Here is a 12,983-nt window from a genome sequence, read left to right on the forward strand (position 1 = left end):
ACAGCACAATTTAAGGAAACATTTTCGATTTGATTATGCTTCTGATAGCTGTTTGTTCCCCCAGCAATCCCAGATCTGATTTTATTACCAAAAGTTCATTTTTGGGAACAGATCTTATTTAAACAGAAAAATATCCAAGTTTTGAGGGAACAATTTATTATTAAATATGTGCTTTACTGCCAGTGAATATGTGTATCTTGCAATTCTTTGAAGAGTTAGGGGTTCTTGGGAATCAGAAGTGATATAATCTGATCTTAATTGCAATGAAACATTTTTTTTTTAAAAGGCAAAGAGAAACTGAAATCTTTGTAGATAGGGGTAATGGGAAGATAAATAACCAGTGAGGCTTGCGGAAAAAAAGGAAAAAAATAAAGTTTGATTTTTTTAAATGATAAGGAAATATTGCTCTATATCTAAGGAAAGTTACAGTGTTTGCATGAAACACTGTTTTAACACATCAGCACAGTGGGAATAAAACTCAGAAAGCTATTGTTTGGGCCCACATAGTTTATTCAGATATTTTTTTTCACCACTGGCTTTGGTCACGATTTGGTTTGTCCATTCTGCAGGTCATGAGTAACATGCAGGAGTGTACTATGTATGACCTGTGAATAAAGGAAACTTTATTCTAACTCTTTCCATGATGGCCTGAACTGCTGGAGTGAATTACAAGTAGCTCATCTATCTGTGCCTGTACTGCACTGAGGGTAAATATTTACAGACATAGCTTACAGATGTGTAGAAGTGTCTAGCTTTCCCCAAGTCACACTATAGCATTTGTTTGCAATAATAGGCATTGGTCAGCTCCAGGTCTGAGGGCTCAGAAATTCCCTTGTGGCAGCTGAGCCATGGAAACAGTCTTTGTATACATCCTTACTCCCTAGCAAATGTGAGATAACGCAGCTTAGCTCTGTCTGAGAAGGCAGAGGGTTGTGCTGAATTATCTTCACATCACCCCAGGCTAACAGCTTGGAGGCTGTTTTTGCATTTGTCCAGGAGCTGAACCCTGAGAATCTAACATAGCTGGAACAAAGGCTTCAACTTCAGAAAGCTTAGGTAGGAAGAACATCTCTCTATGTATATCTCTATGTATATACACATAGGGCTTAAGTTTTATCCGTCTGTCTGTCTGTCTTATATAATGTGGAACTCGTGCTGCCTTTGACTCTTTTATGTTAGCTCTGCTCTTCTTGTCTTTCTGGTCTGTGTTGCCTTCTTGCTCCTGACTGATGCCATGTTAGCTGCTGGAAACTCCTGATTTTGGCCAGGGTCCCATAGATACTCTACAGACATAACCCAAAGACTGACTTCTTTCTCAGGACACCATGAATATCCACTACACCAGTCTGGATTGCTTCCTCCGAAGAGCTCAGGTTCCTAAAGAGCACTGTTTTATTCTGTCTGCAGAAGGGTCCATGGGTCTGTGGAAGGACCACTACCCTTGATTAATACCTGGGCTTCTTGCCAAAGTAAATACTAGAGTATTTGCTGTGCCTTCAGATTTGCTGATTAAGGTTAATTTCCAATTGATAGGTAATGTGCAAGCACCACAAAGATATGTTCTTTGCAGGCTTTGAGCAGATTAAGCGGGGGAGAGGGGATGCTGTGAAGTGCATCCAACTTCTGCAGTCAGCAGTATTGTGTGATGAATGTCACCATAACCTAGAGAAAAGTAAGATAATGAAATGCATTCATTTCTTACAACAATTAAGTGTTACCGTGGCCTGGAAATGGCTCAGAGCCAGCTGGTAAAATTTACATTAAAAGTTGTCAGACCTTACATGATCATCTACAGTAAAACAACTACAAAAAGCATGAAATTCAGATGTATGAACCAAATGCTGTAAACAGATGATATGTTGAGCTTCATGGATTTTTGATTACCAGTCCAGTATTGAAGTGATTTCTATTGATGCTGTTACTACCTCGAAAAAAAAAAAAAAGAAAAAAGAATTAAGATCATGTTTTCAGTCTGATAAACCTATTGTGGGCAAGGATCCTGGTTGGGATATGTAAAGCAAATGGTAGTGACAAAGAATGTATCTAATTGATTGCTTTTGGCCTGTTCTGCACAGTTAAGTACTCAGTGTGTCATGTACCACTTTCCCTCCCGCGCACAGCCGAATGGATAACTTCTTTTACAACTGCAATTATATAACATCCCTGTGCAATGACACAGAAGAGTAAAAATAGTGCCTCTAGTGCAGCTTTTAGATGATCTGATTCAGAGCTTGCTGGTATGTAGAGAAATTGTAATTTAACAGTTTTTCTTTTCAGCTTTCCTTCCCTGAAATGAGTTGCAATTTGATTGTGCTGAGTTGCTGGACTTCCTCACCATCAGCTCTGATTTCCTTCTGGAAACAGATGCATTCTGCCACCAGTCACCAAAAAAAAAGAAAAAAAAAAAAAAAGAAAAAGTTTTTTTTTTTTTTTTTTCCTAATAAATTTAGTGATTGAGGTCAAATTGGCAAAAAAGTCACCAATTATTTTCAGTCTAGCAAGAACAGCATCCATGAAAAGTACCCTGTGTGATGTCCTTTGAGTTCAAGGTTCTGCATTAAGAAGCATGACAACAAAGTAATTTTCTGCCTGTCAGTAGGATGCCTTAGACTTTTTTTTTTGCTGAGAAGAAGAGCAAAATGATACCCACAAGTCATAACCACATAATAACCACAAGATAATCAGGGAACGGTGGGCAGCCAGGAGGGCCAGCCATACCCTGAAGCGTATCAGGCACAGCACTGCTGGCTGGTTGAGGGAAGGGATTGTCCTGCTCTGCTCTGGTGTGGCCTCACCTCGAGCACTGTGTGTGGTTTTGGGTGCCACAGTATATAAAGGACATAAAACTATTAGAGAGTGTGCAAAGCAGACTGGTGAAGGGTATAGAAGGCAGAGGTCCCTTGGTGTGTTCAGCCCTGAGCAGAGCAGGCCGAGGGGAGGCCTCATGGCGGCCTGCAGCTCCCTCACGAGGGGAGCGCAGGGGCAGGTGCTGAGCTCTGCTCTCTGGGGACAGCGACAGGACCCGAGGGGACGGCATGGAGCTGGGACAGGGGAGGGTCAGGCTGGGGGTTAGGGAAAGGTTCTGCACCCAGAGGTTGTCGGGCACTGGGACAGGCTCCCCATGACATGACATGACACAGGGTCTGATTTTTGGGTGGTACTGTGTGGACTTCATGAAGTTGAACATCATGATCCTTATGAGTCTGTTCCAACTCAGGTTATTCTATGATTTTGTGATTCTATAAGTCTGGTGGTTTTGTGATTCGTCTCTGGCAGTTCAGAGGAAGGGCACTGACTGGAATAATTGACACTGACAGTACTACACGATCCTTGTTTGAGCTATCTTCTCGTTTCTTGACCACTCAACAAGTACCGGTGTCCACTCGGAAAGCAGTATATTTCACTCAACACCCACCATGCCAGCAGGTGCTTCTGGTTTTGTCCTTATACTCTTGATGGTAAAGGGGAAAGAAGAAAAAAAATGGATAAAAGTGCAAAAAAAGTTAAGAGGAATTGACAGCTGTCCTTGTTTTCATTTTCCGATAGATGGCACTAATTCTCTTTCCAGATCATCATCAGCTGAACAAATCAGGAGCTCCGGAATACCAGAAGTGTTTAAAAACACAAGCATCTTTGCCCTTTTCTTTTGCTGTCTCTGAGTGTGAAATTTGGACCAAGAAGGCAGCAGACTGAGAAAATGTTTGAAGCCCTCGGAATGTGGTACTGCTGCCAAGTAGAGTCATGCCAGGAAAACACAGGCAGATCAACCAGCAATCATGACCGAGGGCTAGAAGTGAGGGAGAGAGCTTTACTTTTGACTAAGGATGGTCAAAAGTAAAAGTGGGACTATTTTAGGGAGTTACTGAGCAGGAATTGGTAGACCGTGGAGAAAGGAAACTGAAGCACGGGGACTGCAGGCTAAATGAAGTCATGGACGGACAAGGAGCAATGGCAGTGCACCTTGTTAGGGTCTGTCCAGTGCAGCACCTCTCCATGTATGGGGGGATTTGTAGTGCTTCTTTAAAGCTGAAAGAGGAAATCAAGCCAGAATGGTGACGAGGAAGCCTCTATTCTGAAAGTACTGTGGCAAAGTGGAAAAAGAAGAAAATCTCTTGCAAACAATATAGTTTTCTTTGGCCTGAAGTGCACCCTTGTTCATCACTAAAAGAGAACAGTGTTTGCAGCTCCATACCACCATACAGGCCACAGGGAGAGATGATCCATGCTCCCATCACACTTTTTAACATTAAGGGAACGTTGCTTCCTGGCTTCAGAGAGATAGTCAAAAGAATAATATTTGAGTGGAAGCATGGCATTATTTTAAAAGGCATAACTTTCAACTAAAGCCTAGAGGCAAGTGGATTTTGACACCCAGATCTTCATTAATATTACCACTTAAATCCTTTTGAAAATTCCCTTCTAGTATTTGTAGTTGCAAATGCGCCTTATTTTGTTTTAACCTCAAATGTCTTGCAATGATATCAGTTGAAGCTCCCTGTGACTCCACAAGCTGTTTTCCTGCTAGGTATGAAAATACCACTTTTGGTGGGTTGTGTAAGTGCATTCATCACTAGTTCCCTTTTTTACAAAATCTGGAGGAAGGGAACATCGATATCATGGTGAACTGTTCTGCACTGACTTTTTTAATAGGGTGCAGCAAAGGCTACTTACAAACCACTAAGAGAACAATGACAGTGATGTTATGAAGGTTGTGACAGTACAGAGTTTCCCCAAAGAACTCAGATGACACCCGTGATAGGAGCTGGCTCTCCTTTTTTATTTTATTTTTTTCCTCTGGAATATTTTTTGGTTGTAGATGCCATGAACATCAGTGGTTCAGAGAGCTGTGTACTGGAGTGGGACCATATCTATCCTTGTCTTCCTCTTGAGATATTCTGGCTGCTACTGAATGGAAGTGAAGCTTGCAAGCACATCTCACAAATTGTGGTATTTCTCTGATCACATAGGGAACCTTCTTGTGTTGAAGCCTTGACTTCTCTCTGTGATGGCCTAAGGAACACCCCAGTGAACCTGGGAGTGCACCTGCTGCAAAGAGGCCTGGAGTGCTGAACATGAAAGCCATCTTCACCTTTTCTTTCCTGTCAAGTCATTTGATTTTCAGTTATAAACTCACCCTTGCAAATCTCCATATATATATATATTTCCTCTCAGTATGCTTGATTTCTGGTATTGCCTAGATAATTGATGATGTAGTAATCTCTTTGGGCCTTGTCAAGGAAAAAGAGTACTTGAACTGTTGAACTATAAAACCCATGGGGCAAAACATGTCTTGAGGCTCCTGTCTTCAAATGGGGCTTGTAGTGTCAATAAACAGAATTAGTAATGCATGTAATACACATAATGCCTTAAGTGAGGCAAATCACTGAGAAATCTCTGACTATGACTGAAATATCAAAAGCATTTGAGGCCATAATTTTATGTAGTGTTTTAAGCCTGTACAAGAACTGCCATTGAAAAGAGTTCAGGTGGAGACATACAGACAACCAGAACAGAGTGAGCCAGATCAGAGATTTTAACCTGGATTGGTTTCCCCTGAGCTAGTTCACCACAACCACATGCTCACATAGCCTTGGTGGAAGACTGTGAAGAAGTGGTTTTGGATAGAGGGGGAAAAGGGCTGATTCCTTCAACAGCCATGCTGGTGTATGCCAGCATAAACTCTGCATGAAACTACACTGTGAATCCCAGGGGTATTCCCAAGTGGGACCAGGAAAAGATGTTATCATCACTGGGACCTAGAGCAAGAGGACTTTGATGTGTATCTGCCCTGCAGACTGCAGTAGGGTACTCCAGCTTTCAGTGATGCCCTGGATCCCAGAGGGATGCCAGTCCTGGTGCTCAGCACTTCTGCTCCTGGGCACAGCAGGGCATCTGCCTTGCAAACAAGACAAGCACTCGCCCTCTGCAAAACAGGCTATAAATCACAGCCTGTCGTTATATGGCCACTGGAATAGTAGTGAACATCAGAAAGAATTTGGTTTGCTAGAAAAAGAAGAGAAGGAGAAATTTTCTGGGATTATTAAAGGCACAAACTCCATATTTGCTTTTCAGACAGCTGAGGGCGCTCAGCACATTTTTAGTAAAGTTGGTGCTTTGCAGGTTTGAGCCTTAAGACACAACTCCTAAATACAGTGATGCTTGAACCAGGTGCTGCTGGTGAACAAAGCCTGAGCAGGGGCTTAGGCTCTAACATTACTAACAGCTGAAAAATAAAAATAAAATATATAAAAAAGCTGAAAAAAATAAAAGCTGAAAAACGCCCAGAGCTGGTTAAATATCCTTGCCTTTGTGATATGCTTCTTGGGATGAGGCACCTTGTCTGAAATCAACATCTATATCTGCCCAAACTTCCCAGCAAAAGGTTTTTTTTTTGTGGGTTGTTGTGGTGGGTTCTGTGCTGTGGCACATCTGTCCAGTTCTGGAAAGAGACACCAAATTAATTTCATCCAGACCATATTACATTAGAGTTTTTAGGGATTTTTAGTATATACCAGATTTATCTGGTTTCTCATTTATATTCAATTGATTGCTATAACACAGGCTTCCTAAAATCCCTCTGACTTTTGTTTATTCACCATTCATTATTATCCTTAATTCCTTAGCACTTGTAAAGCTCCTTAGAACATGAAACAGTGCTTCTGAGTTGTTAACCGTTATTATTACCAGCAGTGGTACAAATAAAAAGCTGTGTATTTTGCAGCTTTTGATACATGCACTTATTTTATTTAAATCAAATACTTACTGCTACTAAATTCTTCCTTAGTTGGCTACCTCACATCCTTGGGAAGAAAGATTGGCATAGTCATCATGGCAATAGTTTCTATACTTGTTTCAGCTCTAAAGGGACATCTTGTCTTTTCAGCATTTCAACAGATTAAAAAATGGCTTCAGTAACATGTAAGTTCCTCACGTCACAACCAGGCAGCATGGTGGCTATCTGCTTCTCCACAGAAGGATGGACCTGGGTAATAAAGGAAGAGCCGTTGCTGCATGCAGAAATCAGGTCCAGTTTCCTACAGAGACACCAAATCCAGATGCCAAACCCTTAGCTGAGTAGTTTATGCCTGTTGGGTCTGCTGGGGGTGATGCAGTCTGGATTTCTCAAGGTATAGCCTGTGGATGTCCCCAGGAGCAAGTGATCCCTCTCAGATACCTCCTGCTTAACAAATTGTCCATCTTTAGCCTCCAGGTGCTTTTGTCAGCATCATAACTATTTGATGCAGAGGGATATTTGAAAGGCATTCATTTCTGTGCAGTTTAGTACCTCACAAACGTGATCCCTGAGGACTGGGGGATGCCTGAATGCAAGACAGAGGCATTTCTCCCCCTCCTCCAGCCCTCCTGCCTCTCTGTGCAACTTTGGTGCTCTCTTTTCAACTAGGAGCAGGTCCAGGTGGGGTTAATGGCTGGAGGCTCTGTAACCAGACATCCTTAGCCACTCCACAGGAGCCAGGCTGGGCTTCCCGGACCAGGCAGCATTAATGGCAAGCCCTGGAGGGGATGGATGCTGCAGACAGCCCCCACGGTAAATCCTTGTTGCTCTCAAAAGCGAGAGCCAGTTAAGGAACAAAGCAGACAAGGAGCAGACTTTATAATCAGCTTTACAAGTTGATCAATTATTATCATAGTTGCAATAAACCAGTCACAGACATGAGAACAAGCTGATGTTGCAGAAATCCTCCTGTAAAAATGTGTTTCTAGACATGCTGAGTTCTGTGAGGACAAAGAAACAACCTATTAAAAATCTTGTAAACCCACAGGCTGTAACCTCAAAGCGGATGCTTGCTTTATACGTTTTATTCTTCACACTTCTTCACTTGCTTGTTCTGCTGCCTTCTTGTCTAAAAAAAAATATTTTTTTTGGGGGGGTAGCTTTTTGTAGGTAAACACAAGTGGTCATTTCTATTTATTAAGCTCCCATGAGGTGGACAGAGTTGCACAGGACGTGATAGAAATCTAAACAAGACCGTAGGCAGCTTCTTTGCAGTTATTTCTATTTCACTGTTTCACTTGCAGCCAGCTCTTTTAATCTCTTTTCTTCCTCTCTTGCTGCCTGATTCTTCTGCTGGCTGCCAGGTTAATGGGTACAAAGGAGAAGGGGTACCTGGACTCACCCCTGTTTGCTGCAAAGAAAGAAAAATCTGGTTTGTTTCTGACTGCATTACACCATAGCTTCTGTCTATTGAAAGGGAGCAGTTTATTCCAGAGACACTGAAAATGAAGGAAATTTAATGATTTTTAGGAACCTTTCTGAAGGCTTTGAGATACAATTATTATATATATATATTATCTTATGCCTTTATTAGTATTAAGATGTTAGAGTACGGCCCAAATGACCAAGCTCCTGTCCATATCTCATTGCTTAGCCTATTCCTCCCACGAAAAAGAGCTGTGACAAAATCTGGATCAACCCTAGGATCAAATATCACTAAGATTTTGCACAATTCCCATCAGGGATTCAGCTTTAGGGATTGCTTTTACTTGCAGTTTTTCCTATAGTGCATCACTATAGGATCTGGACACCCCTGAGATCATAATAAAACCCTACTGATCTCTATACATGGCTAGTTCTGACTTCTGCAAAGATTTTTCTTGACCTGATAACTTCCCCTCTGAAACCACCTGCTCTGTTTGCAGGCTGTGCTTTGGGTGGGGATTTAGTACAAGATCTCTTTAAAAATCCCAGCAGTTTCTGCTCAAGGCTAAAGGTGGTTGGAGTCCCAGCTGGACACCACAGGTTTGGGCAGCAGAGGTGTGTCCCAGAGCAGAGACACCCTGTTGAAGTCTGTTTTGGGCTTCTGGAGGATTTTTGTGTAGGATGTGTAAGCTATGGGGAAGCTCAGAGCCGAAGCACGGGGAGCTCATGAAAGTGAACTTCTTCAGAAGCATTTTCTCTGCTTTATTCTTTGAAAGCAAGGGGTCATCTGAGGTTTCGGACCGGCTGAGACTGCAGCCAGTAAAGTACGCTTTGGGACTGAGTGGGGAAGATTGCTTTTGCAAGTGAGAGCTGCCCTAATATATCACTTTAATTTTGTAACTCATTTTGCCTGTAAGCGCTTCAGTGGATATCTATGTACCAAACCTCAAAGAGCTTCCTAGATTACAGCCAGCTCTCATAAAAGGATCATTTGCCCGGAGCCATTACCCCAAAACACCTCATCCTTGAACCCAGGAAATGGAGAAGAATATATTCAGTGAAAGTAGCTGGAGGAATCCGAGAAGGAGAAAATAACTTCCCAGAGAAGGATTTTTCACAGATTAAAGTAAATCATGGGGCACTTGGATTACAGATAACCTAATTGCTTTCAAAGCAGAGGCTTTTTTCCCCTTGTTCTTTTGCCTGCCACTTCCATTCTTCAGCGCTTGTTTGCCACCAAGCTCAGGGAGGCAAAATCAATAGTGGTCCAACGTTAATAATTGAGCAGAGCAGGGAGCAAGCTGAATAACCCCTATCTCACTTGAAATCAGAACAGTTACTTCCTAGCTTGAGCTCACCTAGCTGAGAATTAGGTGCTGGCAGAGGTGGAAAAGGGAATAAAACCACCAAAACCTACAAAGCCAAACCGACAGCTCCTCCCCGTGCTATCATGTTTCTCACAGTAGGAGCAACAGAGGTGTAAAGGATTGCTCTTCTGAATCATTTGGTATCGGGATGCAATCAGGCAGGATGGTCTGAAAGCATCTTCAGTCTGTAGGAATGAACCCACCAGGGGTCTAAGTGTTATTTCCAGATTTCATCCTAAAGCTTAAACGATGCACTCATGGAGAGCTGATAATATACATGAAGTACATGAGGAAGAATAGAGCCTGGCAAATAATAGCTTTTAACTCGGGGAGTGAAAAAAGAAGGCAATAAACATCTCCAGCAAATGATAGGTACACGGCGGGAGGTGTTTCTGAAAGGCTTTTGGATACTCTCCCAACGCAGGGTGAGAACCCAGCTAAAGTACAGTGCTTCACAGCATCCCCTGACTGAAATGCTGACATCCCTGGAGAAGACTGCAATAAACTTCTACCACCCCTGCTAAAATGATGCCGTGGTTAAGGGAAGGGGTCTCTCAGTACTGGTAAACTGCAGGGAAGGTGTGCAGTAGGAGGATTTTGCAGTTTACAAATGGAAGGTAGGTGTGCGGTGTGCTCCTTGAAATAAAGGGATCTGGGAATCCAAATGAAAGCCACTTATAAATACTAAGAACAGGGGCCTTCTCTAGGGTTTGTGTTCTTTTGATGGGGCAGACTGTCTAGCAACAAACTTCTTGGTAAAGGCTTAAGTCATATCTGAGACATCAGGATATAGGAGGCAAAGAAAACCAATGCCAAGATGTCAGCAATCTGTGAGATACCCGATAGCATCACTGCAGAGCCAATAGACAGAAAATAGAAGGTAAAGATTTCCTTTCTTTCATCAGATCTCCAGGGATCCTTTGGCAGAGAATCCAGGAAAAGTGCTTTGAATCCTAAGTAGGGTGAGAAGGCAGACAGCCTGATTTAAAGATGTTCAAATATTGCTGAGTGATGGGAGCATCCGTCAGGACAGTGCCCTGGGAAGACGCTGGACACTCATCGTGTCAGGGCTTTTGGGTACCATGGTAAGTGTGATGCAAAGAAGTTATTCCATGGAGAATTATATGTCATTTCTATAAGGAATAAGGATCACGTGCTATTTCTGTAAGGAATAAGAATCAAGAAAGCTTTCCATCCTAGGGTGCATGGGAATCCCACTGCTGTGTACCAAAGCTTCCTTTTTAACGGGACAGCACATGCTGCAGCTCTGGGCCCCGTGTGTATGTCAGATGAAGGCTGTAATGCGGGGTGGAGTTTGCAGTCGTCCTCCCAAACAGCAGAGTAAGGTCAAAGCCTTTCATTTGCATTGCTTGCAATGCCTGTTTTTATTATTATTATTTCTTTTCAATGGCCTGCAGCGCAACAGAAACTGCAGCACAAAGAGATCATGGTTTCCAGAAGCACACAAAACCAAAGCTTTATTAGACAGGGCCCATCCGTATTCTTCTCTTCCAGCTCTAGTTTTCCCCACTGGCGGTGTGGGTGAACCCAGGAAAAGCCTTGCAGAGCCAGGGGAAACCCAGGAGGCAATTAATTGAAACAGCACAGCCTTAAACAGCTGCTGGTGACCTGGAGGTCCTGCACAGCAAGTTTAGGTAATTGTGCTGCCAACTTGCCACCAAGGCAGTGTTTTTATGAATATTTTTTTGCAGTGAGTAGCAGTTTGTTGAACATGCCTTTAAATATGTCCATGAAGGGGCAATTGAGTAGCTCATGAGGATTGGAAGAAAGAAAGGAAGAGGCTTGTCTGTCCCTGACCAGCCACTCATCCACTGGTGTACGGCTGGACAGAGAAATGAAGCCATATAACATGGTCCAGCTGATCCCAAATGAAGGATGGGGAAAGAGGAATTCCTACCTGAGCAGAGTGAATCTTCTCAGGGAATTTCCCCTCACCTTCATTTCAAAGCTCTTGCTGCTCTGTCATGACCTGTGAGGCATTTATTTGGTTTGGCTTTTCTTTCTTTCTTTTTTTTCCCCCTTTTGGTTCCTGTCTGTTTTGTTTTTGAAGGAATGACATCCCGGCCCCTAACTTTTCTGGAGGCAATACACACATTCCCTGCAGCGCTGCGTTACCAAGACAAAAAATGTTCCTCGTAATTACACATGATTAGATCATTCCAGCATTTCCACCTCTTCCCAGAAGTTTTATGATCATAATTAATTTCTCAGGCACCTACTCACCGCTCTAGGCATTTTCCCAAACCTTTAAACACACCGTTAGCAATCTTGAACCTTTCACTGCTGCATTTCTTCTCCTCAATTTGTTATAAATTCTTTGCTAGTAGTCCTCCCTACAACAAACCAGATGAGCTTTATTCATGTCATCCCCCCCAATGTGATACTCTAGGATCTTGGCTTCACCACAACACTGTGATCAAAAAAATGGTGTTATCTCGAGTTTACAAATAGGAATCTGGGATACGAGTTTTTATAATCAAGGACTCATCATAGGGAGTTCTACCATTTCTGGATAATGAGGAGAAAGAGATCTTTTTTTTTGTAAGAGAGACAACTCTGATCTGACCTGTGCAGTATTAGTCATGCCACATATTCATCATACCCACGTGTGACAGCACATGTCAGTAGTAAGTTTCTGGAATAGCGGACGGAGAAAGTAAGAGAGGAGATGTCAAACACTGTTGGGTTTTAGCAGACAATCCAACTGACATCACAACCATCAGTTTCAGCCTCCCGTTGGGTTGGTAAGTTATTAAAATGAGAAATCCAAGCATAATCCAGCACAGCTCTTGGTAGGATTCAGTGGGATCCATCAGTCTCCACACAGTGGGCAGCAGCTTGAGCTTCTGCATGTCACAGAGTCCCAGGATGGCTGAGGTGGGCAGGGACCTCTGGGTCCATCTGGTCCCACCCTGCTCCAGCAGGGCCACCCAGAGCAGGGTGCCCAGCACCACGTCCAGGCGGCTTTTGGAGATCTGCAAGGAGACCCCACAGCCTCTGTGGGCAGCCTGTGCCACTGCTCTGTCACCCACACAGCCCAGAAGTGCTGCCTGGTGGTCAGATGGATCCTCTTGTGTTCCCAGCATTGACTCCAGCCTGTAGTTCCTCAGGTCCTCCCTCTCTCATCAGCTTTCCTCCAGGCAAAAGGAGGCTGAGGTTTCTCCCAGCCACACAGCCATGTACTCAGGCACCGCCGTGCTGCAGTGGCAGGATTTATGCTAGCTCTGTTGTTACAAATCAATTGCACAGGCTGCAAAAGCTTCACAAATTCCAGCTCTTCACCTCTTTAAACCCAGCCCCACGTCACCCTCCCATCACAGCTCACAGGACCCACCGGGATCCTCAAGCTGGAGAAAAGCCACCCACAGCTTGTTTGCTGGCACAGGAAGCAACGCTGCTGAAAAGGAACGTCGAAAGCTCGCTCTTTGTCAGGCAGA

The sequence above is a fragment of the Aythya ferina genome, assembly GCF_964211825.1.
Source record: "Aythya ferina genome assembly, chromosome: 1".
NCBI lineage: Eukaryota > Metazoa > Chordata > Aves > Anseriformes > Anatidae > Aythya > Aythya ferina.